The sequence below is a fragment of the Chrysemys picta genome, chromosome 14 (assembly GCF_011386835.1).
Source record: "Chrysemys picta bellii isolate R12L10 chromosome 14, ASM1138683v2, whole genome shotgun sequence".
NCBI lineage: Eukaryota > Metazoa > Chordata > Testudines > Emydidae > Chrysemys > Chrysemys picta.
In genome coordinates, this window is record NC_088804.1 from 889,702 (window position 1) to 909,372 (window position 19,671).

A 19,671-nucleotide genomic window follows, 5' to 3' on the forward strand; every position below is an offset into this window, starting at 1 on the left:
CCACCCTCTGGGCCATGGTGGGTATTTTCCACACTCCCGGAGATCTCCAGTCAGTTTAAGCTGCCAGCCCGAGCTACGCTGTAGATTACACTGACAACTGCTTATGGAAAAATTTGCCTGCCTCCCGCCCTCCTCCCCCCATGCTTTAAACAAGCTTTCCAGAGAGGAAGGATCTGCCCAGCCATATGGAACGAGACTCTCCCTCCTCACTCTGGCCCTGGAAACTCAGATACAGGGACCACAGCAGGCTCCCAGCTCCTCCCCACACCCCACCACGAGCACCGAGGCAGTTGGCTATGCCCCAGTCACTCAGCCCTGCCACGTAAGCCCCGAAGTGCCCCCATTCCCATCAGGCCCCTGGGATACAGGAGAGGCAGCAGAGAGCCTTGCCACCTCTCCGCCCTCCACGCAAACCCCATCCCACCCGCAGCTGCTTTCGGACACAGAGGAGGAAGTGAAGAGCGAGGTATCCAGGGGCCACCAGCCCCCCGTGGATTCTCTGCCGGCAGAACAGCAGGCACTGAGCTCAGCCCAGCAGCTCAGACAACATGGGAAGAAGCCTCACTGGGGAGCACTGGAAAGGAACGTCCCTGAGGGGCCAGACCTCCCAAGGACTGGGGCAGAGTCCAAACCCCAGGCACCCGCCTTGTGGTGCACAGGACAGGGAGTAGCATGACCTAGTGGCTAGAGCACCAGACTGGGACTCAGGAGAGTTGGGGTCTAGTCCTGGCTCTGCCACCGACCTGATGGGTGACGTTAGGCACGTCACCACCTCCAGGCCGTTGGGGAAAATAGTGAGATCCAGTGCTGTGCTCAGCCACATCCCCACTTTCCAGGTCCCCCCAACACTGAGAGAGGCACTGTGTGCCAAGCCTTTCATGCTTGCTCGTCCCACCTCACCCACCATCTCAGCTGACCCATGCAGCTGGCACAGCAACAGGAATGGAATGGATAAGGAGTTCCTGAGAGAACAGGCTTCCCTCAGCGCAGACTCAGGGATGAAGAGACAAGGCCAAAGGTGCAGGGAAGAGACACCAGGCGCACTTCAGTGGGGCTTCAGCCACAGACCCCAAAGCGCTTTCCTCAGCTCAACAAGCAGATCAGGAAATGGAGGCACAGGTTGGGGAAGCGATTTGCCAAAGGCTTCAGCAGGTCAGAGTTGTGACGTTAGCCACCAAAGGCAGTGGATACTAGCATGCCGAAAGCCCAGGTCTCCCAAACTCCAGGACAGCACACGAGCAACTAGGTCGCCTTAAGAGTGGGGAAAATACAGTCAGTCAACTTCGCCAACATCGAGGCAGGAGCCCTGGCCTGGAAGCCATGTGCTGGGCAAGCCAAGCTAGTACAGAGGCTGGGAGGAGGTACAGTGCTAGCGCCAGTGCTGATTGCTCACTGGAGACGCTAGAGCAGCCTCTCCTCACACTGTCCCGCGAGCCTGCCTGGCCACGTGTCTGCATTTGATCGTTTCTCTTTAGGAGTCTTCACCTCCTCCTAGGTCATGGCAGCTCTCAAAGCTTCGTTCCCTGGTTATCAAGTCTCTTGGTAGACAGAGAAAGGAACAAGCCTGGTCCAAGGATGAAACGGCAGCTCACCAGATGGGGAAATTCCCGCAGAGCTGATTTCCTTCCATCCCTGCTCTACCTGCTGGGGGTATGTCAGTTACCTGGGGTGACAACGCAGTCTGCTTCTGGAATACAGCTACCCCCTGGATCAACTCACTGAACCCAGGGACACCTTCCACCTGGAGCTGCTTAGTGTTCAGCTACATCCAAGAGCCCTCTGCCCTACTTTGGTACTTGCAGGGAATCGTTCCTAAGTTCGGGGGAGATTCCTAGACAGCCCAGATCAGAGCCTGAGTGAGGACGACGAGGAACAAAGCATGCTCACCCCTTGCACCAGGTGCGGTGACAAAACGGGACATTCCCCAGCTGGCTGTCATGTAACCCAAGGGACTGTCTCCCCAAGACACACGCAGCTGAGTTGCGCTGGAAATAGCCAGCTTCAGATAGATTCATTCCAGTTTCCCTTTGCTGTGCTGCTCGCTTAGCATTTCCAGCCGCCCACCAGACTCCTCGGCGCACACACCTGGAGAAGGCGGGAAGTTGCCGCAGCAGAGGAGAGCGCAGGATGCTGGGTGGAGATAAAGAGCAGATAAGAGCTTGCCCAGCTAAGACAGAGGTACGAGACTGAAGAGATGGGACTAGCACGACACACCTGTTCCTCAATTATGGGCTGAGATACAGGCTTCACTGGACGTTTCACCTGCCCACAAAGTACCTTTGTCGGGACTGGAGGAGGAGCCCAGTTCTAGCCCAAGGTCAGGACACTGAAGGAGAGAGTCTAGCTCAGACTTCTACAGCGCAGAACGCTGCCTGTCAAATTTGCTTGGTCTGCGATAGGCTGGCCAAAAGAGTCCCACTGTGACCCACCACATCCCACGATCCTTTGGGGGCACTGGGATTATGGGGTGACTTTGGGCCATCTGGTGGGAGGCAGATCGCTAGTGGGGTGCAGCTGCTGCTGTGTGGGTGCCCCTCCCAGCTCAGCCAGACCAGTGCTCATCTCCAAAGCAGCACTGACCCAGCAGCTCACCTTCCATCCAGAGCAAAGCCCCGCTGCTCTTGGACCAGGGGAGGACAGAAGGGCAGACAGCCAGGCTCACTGCTTCACTCAGCACATAGCGTGCACAGCGCACAGTAAAACTGAGCCAGTTGCACTGGCTGAACACCATACACTCCTTCCTAACCCAAATGACACAGCCAACAAGCCAGGAGCCCCATGGCCACTGCCCAGCTGGCCTGGGCAGAGCAGAATGCTGTGCCCCAAGGGGGCTGCCAGAGGGAGGGAGGTGCCCGAACGCCAGCCTGACTGCACAACTAGCTTAGCCCTGCATGTGTGGGTGGCCTTCCTAGACCACACACAGAGCTCAGGGAAGGCAGGCGTGCAGCGGGCCCTGCGCCCAGCAGAGCACCCACCTCGAAGGCTGCTGCTGGGACATGCGCAGCATGGACCATTTCCCTTCCAAGTCGCAGCACATGCCCAGCTGAGGTCTTGCCCTGTGTAAAGCCTGTCTGGCTACGCTTTTGCTGTGCGGAAAGCATCATCCATGGGAGGTACTTATCTGGGTGCCTCTCAACCTCTATCCTCGCTACACCCCCGGGAGGCACAGCACTGCTGTCAGCTCCATCTGACAGGGTGGGAAAACCAAAGCACAGAGAGGCTAAGTGACTTGTCCAAGTTCACCCACGCAATCTGTGACCCAGCAGGGAAACGAACGCAGGTCTCCCAAGTCCCACGCTGCTATCCTAACCACTGGACCATCCTTTGTCGCCTCCTCCGCAACTTTTCAAAACAGGTCACCTTTGGGCAGAGACCAAGGCAGGATGTTGTCCTGTCTGAAAGGGAGCAGATGTGAGCAATTGGAGATAGGGACTTAGAATGGAAACGCTCATGTAACCTCAACTGTCACTACCAACTTCCTCTAGAGACACGCCAGGAACAGCCAGCCAGTCCCAAGAACTGCCTGCCATTCTCCTCCTGGGTGCTCTGCTCCTCTCCTCTCCTGCCAGGGGCCCCAGCAGCAGCAGCACAGCACCTGGAGAGGGACACTACTACACTGCCTGAGGGATCTGGAGCTAGGAGCTTTAAGTGAGGAAAGGTGCCACCTGACAGCCCAGGAGATGGAGGCGCTCTTTATTCAAAGCATGCACTGAGGGGCAATAGCATGCACACTGCCATCCCACCACAAGGAGCATGCTGTGTCCCCATCCTAACGGGACCAGCTCTGGGGAGTTCGATTTCCATGGCACATTCAATCCTCAGACCTCTGCTCAGCCTGTCACCAAGGGACCAGTTGCTGTCAGATGTACGCTGTGTGCACCTGTTCAACTCCCAACTGGCCTGGAAAGCCACCCTTCTTTCCAACTGGCCACTGCCCTTGCTGGCGGGTAAATGGGTTCACAGCCAGGCTGGTGAGCCGGGGGTCACAGGCTCCATCACCCTGAGCCACCTGCTGCCCAGTCTCCTCCAGCTCAAACTTGGCAGCTGCAATGACATGGCTTAGAACACCCCCGGGCAGACAGCTCCAGCCCCTGCCCTCAGGGAGGGGCCACTGCTCTTCGCTGTCCCCCTCCATGGGCTGATGGAGGAGGCACGTCCAGCCCCCCAGCCTCAGTTCCAGCTGCTCTAGCCCCCAGCCTGATTGTGTTGTTCACCAGGGCTGCCCTGCCCTTGGAGCTCAGCACACTACTGACTCTTCCTTGCACCAACTGCCCAACAGGGATTAGCTGGGGCCTCCCTACACCTTCCACATTACAGGGGACCTTCAGCATGCTGGAGACCGCTTCCAGCCTCCTTTAGCCCACTGCCAGTGGCACAAGACAAGCAGGACCCTCTGCCCACCGGGAGTGGGTCACGCAGACCTGGGATCCCCCCACCTCACTGTCTCCTGCTAGGGCTGGACCATGCCTCTGGCCATGCACTGCTTGCTCTCCCCCAGGCACCCACGACAGGAGGCTTTGCTTCCACACCCAGAAGAGAAGCTGCAGCAGAGGTGTCTAATGAGCCTCACAGCTGGATGGCTCCCAATTCCCACTGGCAGCTCCCGCAGAACCTCGCTTTTCTACTTATAGATCAGCTCAATAATCGGCCACCCACAAGCCTCCTGCATGCCCCTCCTTGATTTTATCACAGGACCTACCCCAGCCCCAGGGCTGCCTTCACCCAGAGGTGGACAATAGTGCACAGGGGAAACTGGCAGCAGCGCACTGCCCCAGGATGGGTTGAGGAGACTGGCCCGTGCACATGTTTAGCCTTTGCAGGAAGAGGGCCAGAGGGAACCCACAGAGATGTCAGGCAGCTGGGTCTCTATGCTCAGAGAGCAGGCTTTCCACCCCTCCCCTGGGCATTGGTACCGTCTCCCCCCGCCCAAGGGCTGTAGTCATCCTGCAGAGCACAGGCACTAGCCAGACCACGCCAGCCACTGAGTAACTGGACCCATAGCAAGTGGGGGTTAAACCCCTTCCCTACAGTTGCCCTCGGCCCTGCTAACTGGTTACCTACTTCTCTAGCTACTACCTGGCAAATCAAATCACTTCCTGCTCCACTTCAACCGCCCCTCATGTCTGCCTCCCCTGGAAGAGTTTCCTCCTTTCCCATGCCCCTCCCACACCCAGGTCCTAAGATGGGAGCCAGCTACTGGCCTCCCCACCTATCTCAGGCCATCAGGCCTCTAGTTCCCCTATGGCCTCTCATACTCCATTCATCAGCTGCCCAGAAAAGCCCAGGGCATCTGCTCTTCACCCCCGAGTCTCCCACTCTGCATCCTTCTTGCACAACTTAACCCTTCCATGTGCTGCAGCATCCAGAATGCTTTGGGAATTGCAATGGCTTTGGGAAGCGGGCTGCTGCCACAGCAGGGCTCCAGCGAGCCATGGATCAGAAAAGAAGTGTCACCTGATGGTTTGAACACAGGCCTGGGAGTCAGGAGTCCTGGGTTCCAATCCTGGCTCTGCTCAGGCAAGTCTCTTCGCTTCTCGGTGCTCCAGTTGTAAGGGGGGTTGACAGCACTGACTGCTCCCTGTAGGTGCTTCAAGCTCCCTTGTGGAAAGGCACTGTAGACATGCAGAGCACAGCCAGAGCAGGGAGAGAGAATGAAGCAGAAGGATGACAGATAGCCAGGGATGCAGCAGGGAAGCTAACAGAAGCAAAGGCTTCTGTACCAGCTGGCATACGGATGGCCCGGACTGTCTCTCTCCTACCCCCCACCTCCATACCCATTAGCCCTTTCCAAGCAGGCAAAGCCAGTTCTGTTAGACCAGGGCTATTTATACTGCTTCCATTAGCAGAGACACCAAGCCCCTAAGACAGAGCAATTACCCGTGTTTAATAGTTAACTACCCCTGCCATGCACATCCCCCAAACAGCAGGGCCTGGATCGAGAGCCATTACAGAAGAACAGGCCCAGAATCCCACAGCCCCTGCTCAACGCTCACACCACTACAAACCAGCTCAGCCACCTCACTACCCCCATGGAGAAACTCAACAAGCCTAAGCTTGGGCTCCCAATGCAGAGGGAAGGATAACCAGGTTGGGCTCCGGGGCATTCTGCGCGACACTCCCACACCGGCGCCTGCATACTGGGTTGTTTGTTTGGGGGAGGGAGGGGAGGAGGGTCCCTGCTTTGTCCCAGTCACAGCACCGTCCCACTCACTTGCTCTGCCCAGTCTGACTCATGGTAGGTGGTGTCCAGGCAACAGCTCTGATCTGCAGCCAGGACAGAGGGAGCAGATGTGACCCACCCCTCTGCATCATACTGTCCATTGATAAGAACAGGAGTACTTGTGGCACCTTAGAGACTAAAATTTATTAGAGCATAAGCTTTCGTGGGCTACTGCCCACTTCTTCAGATGCATATAGAGTGCATCCGAAGAAGTGGGCTGTAGCCCACAAAAGTGTATGCTCTAATAAATTTGTTAGTCTCTAAGGTGCCACAAGTACTCCTGTTCTTTTTGTGGATACAGACTAACACGGCTGCTACTCTGAAACCTGTCCATTGATAAGGGACAGTGACAGTCTGTTAGTGCTGGTGAAAGTCACTGGCTTGACTGCCTGGAGACTGATGCCCTCTGTCCACAGAACAGGTGCAGCAGAGATGCAGCAGGGTAAGCGTCCCCCACCCACCGTCCCCTTCCCCAGCCCCGACCGGGCAGGGCGCATTTCTAGAGATGGGAAACAGCTGAGCCTCACTCACCCAGGTGGCTCTGCTGAGCCTGCAGATCCAGCACCCACTCCAATGGCAGTGGCCAGCTTGGGAACTAGACTGAGCTCCCCTTCCACACAGGAACAGCTTCTGAGCACTACTGACAGCCACAGGAGAGGTTCCCCACACAACGCTGGGCCCGCAAGAATCCCCCGTCCCCCACATACACATAAAGGATAAGATGATCGTCACAACTGGTTTTATGAGCAGGCTCAGCAAGCAGGGGAAATAAGCCTCTGGCCCCACTCAACATCAGAGCTGCCTGGAAAAGGTTCAGGGAAACCTCCCCCACCCCACCCCCGACATGCTAGCCTCAGACGTTCAGGGCCATGGAGGTGTAGGTGAGCGGTACCTAGAGGCCCATTTCAAACCAGGGCACCATACAGATTTTGCAGGGACATTCCTGGAGTTACTCCCCCTCCTACTGCTGCTGCACACACACCCCCCTCACCCCCCCCCCCAGGCAGCCTCAGCATGGGGTGCAAGCCAAGACAAAGATGCAAATGATAAGCAACTGGAACAAATGGCCAAGAACTGTCATTGTGCTCAGCAGCCCTACACTATGCTCCACACACCTTCACCTCGTCCATGCCTACCTGTGTTTTACCCAACACGCTGCCATCTCATTACCTAGGCTGGAGAGCCAAGCAGAACAGTGGGCTCGGAGGGACGGGGGAGCTATGCTGCAGGCAGGGATCTCTACTGGCTCATGCAGCCTCTCCGTATTGCTCCCTCCAGCAAACACTGCCTGCCCTGGGCCCAGTCTGGCACAGTATTGCTAGCTACTGTAAAAAGTGCCAAACCTCTGCCGGAGGTGACCGAGGGTGTGACTTGTCCCTCCGCTAACCACCTCCAATAGAAGTCAGGCTTCAAAGGCCAAATCCCTCCCAGACTGGAATTGTCAAACTACAGAGAGATCACTTAAGAGCCCACAGATTCAACTCCCCAGTTCCTCTAATAGGTTTCCCACAGCACCCTCTGTTCTGACCTCCCCACCCAGCTAATAATCAGAATGGCTGTGAAGTTCTTGTGCAGTTCCTCTAGCCAGAGAGCTCTCCTCGTGGTTAAGCAGAATTTGAGGAGGCCTCTTGTGGAAGAGGCTTTGAAAATCCAAGGGCTTGCTGCTCTTGGAAAGGTTTGACTCTGCTGTGATGTCATCTCCCCGGTGGCCTGGTCTAGAAATGCCGAGCACACTGTGCTCTGAGCCCTCGGAGTATTTTTAGGAAGGTTGGAGGATTAATTTTAGAGAGTTTAACCTTCCAGGTGCCAGGGCAGAGTTAACCTGGGACTGGCTAGTCTAGGGTGGGGTGCAAGCATCCACACTTGAACCATATATGGGTATGTGGCGTGGTGATGGTTCAATCCAGCCACTAGCTGCGCAGCTCTTAGGCCTGGTCTACACTGGGGGTGGGGTGGGGGGGAAGGGGGGGATTGATTTAAGATACGCAACTTCAGCTACGAGAATGGCCTAGCTGAAGTCGACACATCTTAGATCAACTTAGAATCACTTACTTCGCGTCCTCGCGGCGCAGGATTGACGGCCGCCGCTTCCCACATAGACGCCGCTTCCGCCTCTCGCCGTGGAGGAGTTCCGGAGTCAACAGCAGAGCAATTGGGGATCGATTTATCGCGTCTACACTAGATGCAATAAATCGATCCATGATAAATCGATCCCCGATAGATTGATCACTACCCGCCGATCCAGCAGGTAGAGTAGGCATACCCTTAGCCCCCAGCATCTTCCCATCCCTAGAGCTCCCACCAGGAGGGCTGGAGAGCAGGAACTGGAATGGGGCAACCTTGGCCAGAATCTCCACCACTCCGTTAAGACAAGCGTCACACAACCTGGAGTGACTCTTGGCTCCTGGACTCACGGCCCCTTGTGTTTTCATGACTAAGTGCAGTGAAAGCAGCACCACCATTGCTCTGATGTCAGGAACAGGGAGCCTAGCAACACGACTCACTGGAACAGACTCCTCCTGTCTCCTCCACAATCCACTCCCCTCTGCAGTGGCTCAAGGAGGGTCACCCACACCAATGACAATGCAGTTCTGCCTGGTCATTGGGCTCTCGTCCCTTGGGGAGGAACAAAGCATGCATCCTACCCTCTCTGCATGGTAAGTACTAGCACATAGCCATGACTCCAGATTTCGGTCTCTGCAATACACCAATGAGCTCTTTTAGACAATGCAAGACTGAAGACAGACTCAAGGACCTGGTGGTCTCTAGGCAGAACTACAGGGGCAGCAAGGAATGGAAAAGGAGGATAAATGAGGAGTTTGCTGCACACTCCATTACAATGACTGCGTGCACAAACCCGCACCAGTAGCCAGTTATGCATCTAGCTACCTGCTAGCAAGTACAAATGCCCAGTTTAAATGAGTAGTTATGTTACCTGCAGGAGAACACTCGCTGTGGGTAATCTGGCTGCTAGTTTAACCCATTTAGGGACAACGTAACAGGAAAGCAAGGACCACAGGCTTTGGAAAGGGATTTCTTAACCGTACTGACTTCACTCTTAAATATCTGGAACTCTTGAGAGCTTGTCAGCCACAAGTCTGATCTCACCCCTTCTAGGAGTCCAAGGGGTGTCAGCACTTCAAGCTGGGCAGAGTCCCTCCTACCCAGCCTCCTTATGTGTGGTGATGGCTGCTGGCTGCCTGCATGCTGCTCTTAAATAGTATCTCTTCTTGCCACATGCTTCATCGGGATGCTCCAACAGCCCCTCCCCCAAACCCCAGTCATGGGTGGGCCAGCCAATGAGACACAATCCAACTTGCTGGCTCTGGATACCTTCGTGATGGCTCTTCCCACTGGTCCTTGAAGGAAGTGCCAGACCCCTTCCCCAGACAGGGCTGCTGTCTGGAATGCAATTCAATAGGCTTTGAATATAACAAGTTCTGACATGCATTCACCACAGTGCAAAAGGGAGTTCGGCATCTGACACCCCCACTCCGTGCCACAAGGTTCTGCAAATACTGCTGGTGTAGTTATTTACTTCATGGTACCCAGCCCAAGAGCTCGCCTCCTAATTCGTACCTCGTTAATACAGTTCCAGTGCAGCCAATGTAAGCGTAGGGACTTGGGGGGGAGGGGTTAAAACACCCACAAACCACAGCCAAAAAAGTTGCTTGCAATCTCAACTCCCTCCACCAGCTGCAGTGCAGACACAGCGGCCCAAGTGGTTCAGAAACCTGGCCAGCACTCAGCTGAGCAATTGCCACAACCCACCACCTCATTTATGCTCTCGAAGCCCACCTTCCCCACAGCTCTCTGAGTTACTCTTAGCAACATTTCCAGCCTTATAAAACCCAACAAAACCAAGCCTGCACAACAAAGACATGCAAAATCTCATCTGTTCCTATGGAGAGAAAGGCCCAGAAAAAAAAAAAAAAACAAACAGGAGAAACCTGACAGCCTGTCACCTACATGACACCGATTCTGGAGTGGAAAGAGGCACCAGACAGCAGTGACAACAGGATCAGAGCCAAAGACAGAAGGCTGACATGTTTGCCACAAGTGCTTAGAAGCCCTTGTTGTGTCTGTATATGTAACTGGGGGAGGTTATATGAACACAGCACTATTTCACACCCTCCTGCTGAGCAGAAAGATGCTCTTTGAATGGCTTCTTCCTCTCAACTGTGGAGGATAGAGCTTATTATATTCCACTGCCCATCACACCAGAGATGTCACTGCTCTACTAGTGCCTCATGCTGCAAGCAAGGCAGGGAAAGGGACACACAATATGAGGCACCATGTACCTTGGTGAAATGACTCAGAAGAAAAAAAGTCAGTAGGAGTCAGCAAGGTCTTCTCCTCAAGACAGAACATGTACTTTAAGAAAGCAGAGAGAGTTAGAGTTACAGGACAGGGGACTCTATCCTGGGAAGAAGCTACTCTGATCTGGGGGCCGTGGTGGATAATCAGCTGAACATGAGCCCCCAGTGCGACTCTGTGGCCAAAAGCGCTAATGTGAAGTTTTGAAAACCTGCCGTATAGCAATTTAGCTGAATGAAGTAGTTTAAGGGGTGACTTGATCAATAAATACCTACATGGGAAACCAATATATAACAGGCTGATCAATCTAGCAGACAAAGGTCTAACATGATCCAATGGCTGGAAGTTGCAGCTAGACAAATTCAGACTGGACATAAAGGTGGGTATTTGCCCATAGAAACAATATACCAAAGGTCACTGGTGGATTCTCCATCACGGATGGTTTTTAAATCGAGACTGGATGTTTTTCAAAAACATCTGCCGTAAGCATTATGGGGGGCCAGGTCTCTGGCCTGTGCTATACACGAGGTCAAACTAGATGATCACAATGGTCCCTTCTGGCCTTGGAATCTCTGAATTAATAGTAGCAAAAAGCAGGGGACAATCCTCAGGCATTTCATTTTCCAGCCTCTAAAGAGGCCATGTCACTCAGTGCCTTCCACAGCAAGGTGCGTCCAGAGGAACAAGCTTATGCTGAGAAAGGAGAAAAGCAAGGATAGAAATATACAAGCTGCCATAACTGTAATAGGCTCTAATTTCGAGCCAACTAATGGCAGCAGTGGCAGCAGCAAACCTCAATCCAGAGTGGAACTGGGCACTTAATTCTAATCTAACAGCAGAGCAATAGTGCAAAACAAAGAGGGATACATTACAGTAATAAAAGAGAATGAAGGTTGAAGAGAGATTGCCAGGCACTAGTAGAAATACCACCAGACCTAAGGTCAGGGATGATAGGCCAGGCCTGACTACCCTTTCAGGCAGACCTCCGGCAGGAATGGATCTCCTCAGCCCTATAAACAGAAGCAACAAGTCACTTCAGAAGGCATTTCAGTGGAGCCCAAGTAGAAATGCTGACTGCCAACTGTACTGTAAGCACTAAATGCCCCAGCTGGCACATGCATGGGTGAAGGACACGGTGTGGCTGTTCTCAGGGCACGTTGTCACTGCTCTTATCCAAGTGTTGCCACAAGCCTCCCTGCTGGCCACACCCAAAACCCTCTCTCCTGAGTTAGGTGATGCTTTCAACCCAGGCTGGAACCTGTCCACTTTGCAGCAAGGATGCAAGCTAAATCACTCGAGTGCAGATATTCCTCCCATGTCTTCCCACCATTCCCCCCCTCCCTCCACCATGTGCCCACAAGAGCAGAGGAGCTTTCCCAGCAAATTGCGGGAGAGAATCCAAACAGCCCAGCTGACTGCAGCACAGACCGATGGGACGTGGCCCCTGCAGCTCTAGTGAGCTACACGTGGGAGCACGGCACCAGAAAGGATGCGGCAATTTGGACAGGGCTTTGCAATGTGGCTGCTTACTCTCCTGGAGCTAACTCTGCAGTGAAGACATCCCTGTGAGGTGAGCTAAGCACAACAGCCAGTGAGATCTCCACATTCTGTCCTTTAAAGAAACTGACTTGTTAGGGGAGCCAGATACAGCAGTAGGCAAGGCCAATCCAGGAGATGCAGCAGACGGTTCTAACAGCAGTTGAAGATGGATCTAGTATTAGCCAGAGATGCTTCACACCCGCTGTGAATCATTTGCTAGTAAAGCATATGCCCTGATGGGCTATGTGTAACCAGATGCCATGTATTAAAAATTCCCCCCTTTTCTGATACCATGCTAGGTTACTCTTAAGATGTCAACTCCTTCCCCTCCCCCCAAACTAGACCAGTGCTAAACACACCAGTTACAAGCAATCTGCTTTTGCTGATTGTAGAGATCGTTCCTTTAGAAGAGGCACGTAACCAAAGGAGTCCACAGGGTGCTGTGACAGCAATCAAAAGCACGTGCACCTGCTGGCTGCCCTCCCATCCACAGTGTCCTTACCACCTCCTGGAGCAGATGTACCATCGTACGCACGATGAGCACAGTGAGAGACCTAGCACTGGGTTGAACAAAAGCCTCCCCAGACACCATACTACCCGTTGATGCTGAACATTTAACACAACCTGCGCTAACCCTCATAGCTGTGGAGCTATTCCAGGCTGCACAGAATCTCTTCTGACAGTAAAAAAAGAAATGCTCCCAAAGTTTCCAGCTTTTTCCACTGAGCCCAGAACTTTCATGCTGTGGACTGCTCATGACAGAGACCTAGTTGCTTTGGGGTATGTTGGGAGCAAAACACAGCGGACAGCGGAGCGGACTGGGCAGTGTGGGTTCTACTCCGGAAGGACAGCCCACTTGTGGGGAGTGACATCTCCACCTTTGCAAAGCACTTTCATCTACGGATGCCAAGTGCGCTGATCTTTCAGAGCCAGCAGCAGATCAATGGGCTCCAGCTTCCCTTAAGGAAGGGGGAAGACAGTGACTGGAGGGCTTGGGGACCTGAGGGGGGGTGTACCTTCCTTTAGCCAATTGGGGCCCTGAAGAGCTAGGGAAGGAAGGCTGACCCCATTCAATGAGACTCTCTGGGCATGGCTTGATCGCAGGCTCAGGAGATGGGGACCCCAGCACAGGCCATACCAGGGGTCTGGTCAGCCCAGAGCACTGGCTTTTCCACTGCTTGCACCATTCCTCCTCCCCCAGCCCAGGCTCCAGAGATGGTCACAGAAGGGCCCAGTAAAGAGGTAAATGGCAGCATGGGCTGAGGAAAGGGACAGGGAGAAGATGGGAGTCATGCTCCATCTCCCCACCCACACCCCTTCCTCTTTCCCACGCCTCTGTCCCTCTCTTGCCCACTCAGACTCCAAAGTGTGAGGGAGGGAGGGAGGGGACAAGGAGAGCAGCTGTCAGACTTTGGGGCACTTCAGCCAGGACAGCTCTAGCCCACTGCATGTGATTGTCATTTTGCACTACAGCTCCCTCGAATTACAGAGACAGAACCTTCTCATACATGAGCGTCCCCAGGACACCCTGCAGCCTTGTGGGCAGGAAAGGAGAAGCAGATTTGCCCACCTTCGTTCAGCCTCCACTCCCCTGGATACCTTGGGCAATGCAAAGAGCCCTGCCCAGTGCCCTCCCACTGGGAGCCAAGGGCAATCTATGTGCAAGCCTTTTTGGAACCCAGGAGTTAGTGCACAGGGTCTCTGCCCTCCTGAGCCTGGCCCTTCTCCAGAATCTGTTGGGAGAAGAGACTCTGCCAGAGCAGTTTAGGGGAGAGCTGGACTCCGCTATGCACAGCTTCAGCAAAAGGTGTTTCTTGCTCTTAGAAGAGCTGCTGGAGTCTCTGAATCTACTGCTCCCGGATGTCTCTACCCAGCTCTGCTGTATCAGCATGCACAGGACATTACACCTTAACAATTCAATGCAGAAACAGAACAGAGGGTAGTATTTACAGAAGGGATTACCGCCTGCATAGAACCCTGCAGCATCCTTCTAGCAAAACCCAGCACTGCCCGAAGCTCGTGCAGGTCATCAGCAGTTGACAGTGTTCCTATGCTTTACAATATTATGGCTCAACAGGCTTTGAAACAAGCAGGTCCCTCTCTGTGCCCACGCTGATCTGGGGTCCGTCACAAAACCCCTCCTTCTCACCTAAGCTTCTCCACAACACCTAACCTATCCCTGAGCCCCTTGGCAGCCCCAAGAGGTATGGGGACGGACAGGTTGGGTCACACAAACCCCCTTGGGACTGCCACCTGATGTGCTGAGACTACCTCTAAGCCCGTTTTCCCTGGCAGCTTGGCACTTCAGTACCTCACCTGGTTGTGCCAGACACGCTAGCTTGCTACAAACACAGACCCAGGTCAGAACCATGTCCCGCAAAAGCTGCGGGCTTAACCAAAAACAGCTTAAGAAGTGCTCCTGTCTCCAACACCCAGATACCCAGTTCCCTATGGGATCCAAATCCCAAATAAATCTGTTTTACTCTGTATAAAGCTTATACAGGATAAACTTTGTTTACCTCTATAACACTGATAGAGATGCAAAGTGGTTTGCTCCCCCAGGTATTAATTACCTACTCTGGGTCAATTAATAAGCAAAAAGTGATTTTATTAAATATAAAAAAAACAGGATTTAAGTGGTTCCAAGTAATAACAGACAGAATGAAGTAAGTTACCAAGCAAAATAAAACAAAAACACACAAGTCTAAGCTTAATACAGTAGGAAACTAAATGCAGTTAAATCACCCTCAGAGATGTTCCAATAAGTTTCTTTGACAGACTGGACTCCTTCCTAGTCTGGCTCCAACAATCACTCAGACCCCCATAATTACTGTCCTTTGTTCCAGTTTCTTTCAGGTGGAGAGGCTCTCTCGAGCCAGCTGAAGACAAAATGGAGGGGTTTCCAGGGGCTTATATAGTCTCTCTTGTGGGTGGAAACCCTTCTCTTCTCCTGTGTAAAATTCCCTCAACAAGATGGAGTTTTGCAGTCACCTGGGCAAGTCACATGTCTATAAATGATTAAGCTTTTTGCAGGCCAACGCCATTGTTTACATGTTAGTTTGAATGTTTCCAGGAAAGCTTAGATGTGGATTGGCGTCTCCCAAAGTCCATTGTTAGAGAAGTACTCCCAATTACTTGAATCACCCCTTCACACTATGTTGACCAAATCTGTCTTATGTGCTTCCTACAGCAAACGCTTTAAATAAGAGCAGCGCCAACGCTCATAAATTCAGATATAAAAAACGATACATGCATACAAATAAGATGAATATATTCATTAGATCATAACCTTTGCAGAGATATGTTACATGGCATATCTAGCATAAAACATATTCCAGTTATGTCATTTACACTCATAAGCATATTTCTATAAAGCATTATGGGGTGCAAGGTCACAGGGACCAAGAGTCCATTACATGGGTAATGGAGCTGCCCTTCCTGGAGCTGTTTTACACCTGGTCAACTAGCTAGTTGTTACTACTGACCACTTGGGTGCCAGAAGCACCTGGGTGTCCCAGTGAAGACTGGGCCCCACCGGGTCCAGCACTGCACGCAGAGTCCTACTGCCCTGAAGAGCTCACAGTCTGAAAACAAAGGCCAATTATTTCTGTTGTCCAGATGGGGAAACTAAGGCACAGAGGGAGTCTTGTGGCAGAGCCAGGCACCAGAGTCCTCCTCTATCCCAGCCTGGAGCTTTAACTGCAAGGCCACCTAGTCCAGCCTTGCCCCTGCTAGCAAGCTAACCCATGTTCACCCAAAGCGGCTGTGAGCAGCAAGCCAGATCCTCAGCTGCAGGCTCCCTGACTTCACTTGAACCGGGCCAACTGATACCAGCGGAGGACGAGGCCAGAGAGTTAGAGCCAGTGGTGAGCTGGAGCCGGTTCGCACCGGTTCGTGGGAACCGGTTCTTAAAATTTAGAAGCCCCTTCAGAACTGGTTGTCCCTTGCAGGACAACTGGTTCCAAAAGGGCTTTTAAATTTAACAACCAGTAATGCTCCGGCAGCTCCCCGCCCCCGGCCCCAGCTCACCTCCGCTCCGCCTCCTCCCCTGAATGCTCTGCCCTGCTTCTCCTCCTCCCCTCCCCACGAATCAGCTGTTTGCACGGGAAGCCTGAGAGGGCTGAGAAGCAAGCAGTGGCTTCGCGCTCAGGCCCAGGGAGACGGAGCGGAGGTGAGCTGGGGTGGGGGGCGTGAGGAGGGCCACGCGCTGCGGCAGGTAACCCCCTACTCCCCCCTAGCTACACTACCCTGCCCCTAGGAGCCAGGGGGACCTACCGGATGCTTTCCAGGACTCCCCACTTCGCCCCCTGGCAGGTCCCTCTGGCTCTTAGGGGCAGGGTGGGCACCCACTACGGTAGCCCACGAGACCCTCCTGTCCAGCCCCTGAGCTCCTGGCCAGGGAGGCTAGTCCCCAGCTGTTCCCCCTCCACCGCAGCTTCAGCTTGCCCCACGGCTGGCCCGGCTCCAGGCACTGCGAGGCGGCCCAGCCCTGGCCCCAGCCGCCAGCGCGGTAAGGGAGCAGGTGTTGGATAAAGAGCAGGGGAGTTCAGGGGGTGGGGGGGATCGATAAGGGTCAGAGCGGTCAGAGGGCAGGGAACGGGGGGGGGGGATTGAATGGGGGCAAGGGCAGTCAGGGGCAGGGGTTCCAGGGGTTGTCAGGGCACAGGGAGAAGGGATGGTTGGATGGGGCAGGGGTCCCGGGGGGCCATCAGGAATGAGAGGAGAGGTTGGATGGGGCAGCGGGGGGCAGTCAGGGGACAGGGAAGGGAGGTGGATGGGGCAGGAGTCCCAGGGGGTGGGCCATGACCCCCTCGTGGGGTGAGGAGGGAACTGGTTGTTAAGATTTTGGAAGCTCATCACTGGTTAGAGCTACCTGAGGAAAGACATGATTTTAAAGAGAAGCCACACCTGCAGGCATTTCAGCCCATGTGGCCTTTGCCCCTCACCCCTCCCTGACACAGGATCTCCTGCCCCCTGCAGGAAATGGCCAGCTGCAGATCTGGCAAACCGAACAACACTTCATTGTCAAAATTTAACAATTCCCACCCCTCCCTTCCCGAGACTCACCTTGCTCCCTAAGCTCTTATACTGTTGCCACACGAATAGGGGCTGCAGGATGGATGCTGAAAGAGACAGATTGGCTTTAAAAAGCAAAACCAATATTGGTGGTGGTGGGGGGAAATCTTTAATTCAGGCTCCAGTCCATCAGTCTGGGAGGGAGACATGTTAATTTAATTAAAAGCCTGGCCTGGACTCTGCTGCCTTTCAGACATCCTGCTGTTGCTGGAGAGAAGTCGGATGGGCTGGGGGATGGAGCAAGTTCTTCCCTGCCCCAGGGAATAGATTTAAAATTTTTATTAAAACTAATGTTAAAAATAAATATATAGATTACACAGGTTAAGAAGACAGTGTCTGTACATATGGGTATAGTGCTTAGATTATCCACAATACAAAGTTTGTTTTTAAAAAAAGTCATAAGATACATATAGTGCATAATCAGCAACAAATTTAGGTGAATAAATTTAACAATACAGTTTAGATATTAGAATCCGAATACTCGGGTACATCACTCATGACAAGTTCTACAGAGAGTTGTACTACACAGCACATTTACCTCGGCGGGAAGTGGTGAGGGTCAGCAGACTAGAAAAAGGGAGGGGATTTCAGCAGCCTTATGCACTTTGGTCCTGGCTGGAGGTCCCTCCCAGCCCCACGTTTCTAGGATTCTCATAGCCACCTGCAACTGTAAGCCGTGCCACACGAATCCCTCCCCCCAGCACAAACGCCTCAGGGTCCTACAGCCCTGACCCACAACACTGCTCATTCTCTGCACACAAGGGTGGCTCTCCATATTCCACAGACTGGGTGCATTAGAGAGGCAAAGCTCCAAGAGCGAAACCCCACTTCCCCACTGCCATCTCTCCAGGCATTTCCAGGGAATGTGCCTCTCCTCCCATTCCCTGCCCACGTGTACAGCAGTGCATCCCAGGGCGCACTCAGATCGGACATTCTAATCCCAGACCCAGAGTTCCCTGCCTCTAAAGAGTAGAGAAGGTGGGAAATGTGTCCAAAGAGGAAGCGTGTTTCCCTCCTCTGGGGAACCTCCCAGCATGGAGGTTTAGTCGGATACTTCTGCAGCTCAGGGTACAGGTGGGAGAAAGGAGGAAGATGGCGGATTTATACTGCACACATGGAACCTGTGTTCACAGCAGCAGGGAGCTGGCTGACAAGGCCAAAGGCTCAGTGGGTCCATGCGGGGCTAGTAGGGAGAAGCAGGGTGGAGTCACTGCCTTTATGGCTGGGGGAAGGAAGTCTGCAGAGCAGAGATCTTCTTCCCAACTGTCCCAATCTGGTAGTGCATGGAAAATGAACAGTCCATTACTGCCTGAAGGCAGCGGTCCTCACTCGGAGCACGCTGCAAGGGAGAAGGAAGGCAAGCACACTGTGCCTGAGTTGGTCCATTTGAGGGATTGTTTGGCAAGGTAGGATTAAAATACTGAGGAGCCCACAGCTGAGGACCTATGGCAAGATGCCTTTCAGTGTTCAAAGAGAGTGATCCAGCATAGGCAGAACAGGAGGCTGCAGAACATAGGAACTGCCCGATAGGATCAAATCAGCACCCCATCCAGGGTGATATTTAATACTGGCCACTGTCAGACAGCAGATCTCTCACTGGGAGGTCCAAGAAACCAGCTACTGAGATCGGCAGGCCGCTCCAGCACTCAGAAGCAGTCTATTGCTAACCCCTGCCGGTACCAGGTCTGCTGTAATGCTCAGAAGCAGCTGGGTTTCCATCCCTTACAGCAATCTATCCTAGCTAACAGAACTGTGGATTTCGCACTTGTTCAAAGCCTAAAGCGCTCACTGCCACAGGACATCCTGTGGCAATGAGTTCCACAAGCTAGTTGTATACTGTGTAAAAATAAAAGGTATTTCCTTTTATTAGTTTTTAAAATGGTTTCCTTTCAACGCCCCCTTATTCCCTATTATGAGAGGGGATTTGCCACCTCTGTATCACTTGCTAATGTGCACACGATCATGTTCCCTCTTACCCATCTCCTCTCTAAACAAGAGAGTCCAAATCTTGCCTTATGTGGAAAGTCTTTCAACACTTCCAATCATTTTCATTGCCTGTTTCAGGGCCCCATTCCTACTGTCAGTTTCTGTATAGGCCTCAGCGTGGCACTGTTTTGGTCATATTGGTTTGAAGAGGCCCTGCCAACTCTGTGTGTGGTATTTCCACAAGAATTAAATGGTTCACGGTGCTCTAAATAAAACCAAGATATCATATACACATTCAATAGTCATACGGCAGCCCTATGATAACAGATACCAGCGTATGCTTGCAAACGAAGAGGGGAATTCAGTAGGGGAAGATGGCAGTTTCGAGTCTGGGGAGTGGATAGAGGAAGAAAAAGAAAGGGGTTTCTTAACAACATTTTCAAAAATATGCACTCAGCGTCCTTGTAAGCCTCCTTTTTGGGGTTTGTTTTCCAGTAGCTATGTCAAGGCTGCTTCCCCACTCTGAACTTTAGGGTACAGATGTGGGGGCCTGCATGAAAACTTCTAAGCTTAACTACCAGCTTAGATCTGGT

General features: G+C 53.0%; 1 protein-coding gene across 1 annotated transcript in view; it reads right to left on the bottom strand.

The window, feature by feature from the left end:
* ZNRF1 (zinc and ring finger 1) overlaps positions 1-19,671 on the bottom strand; it is a gene marked incomplete at its 5' end in the record, with an annotated part of 63,135 nt that overhangs the window by 42,950 nt on the left and 514 nt on the right. The gene's annotated exons all lie outside the window — the stretch shown is intronic.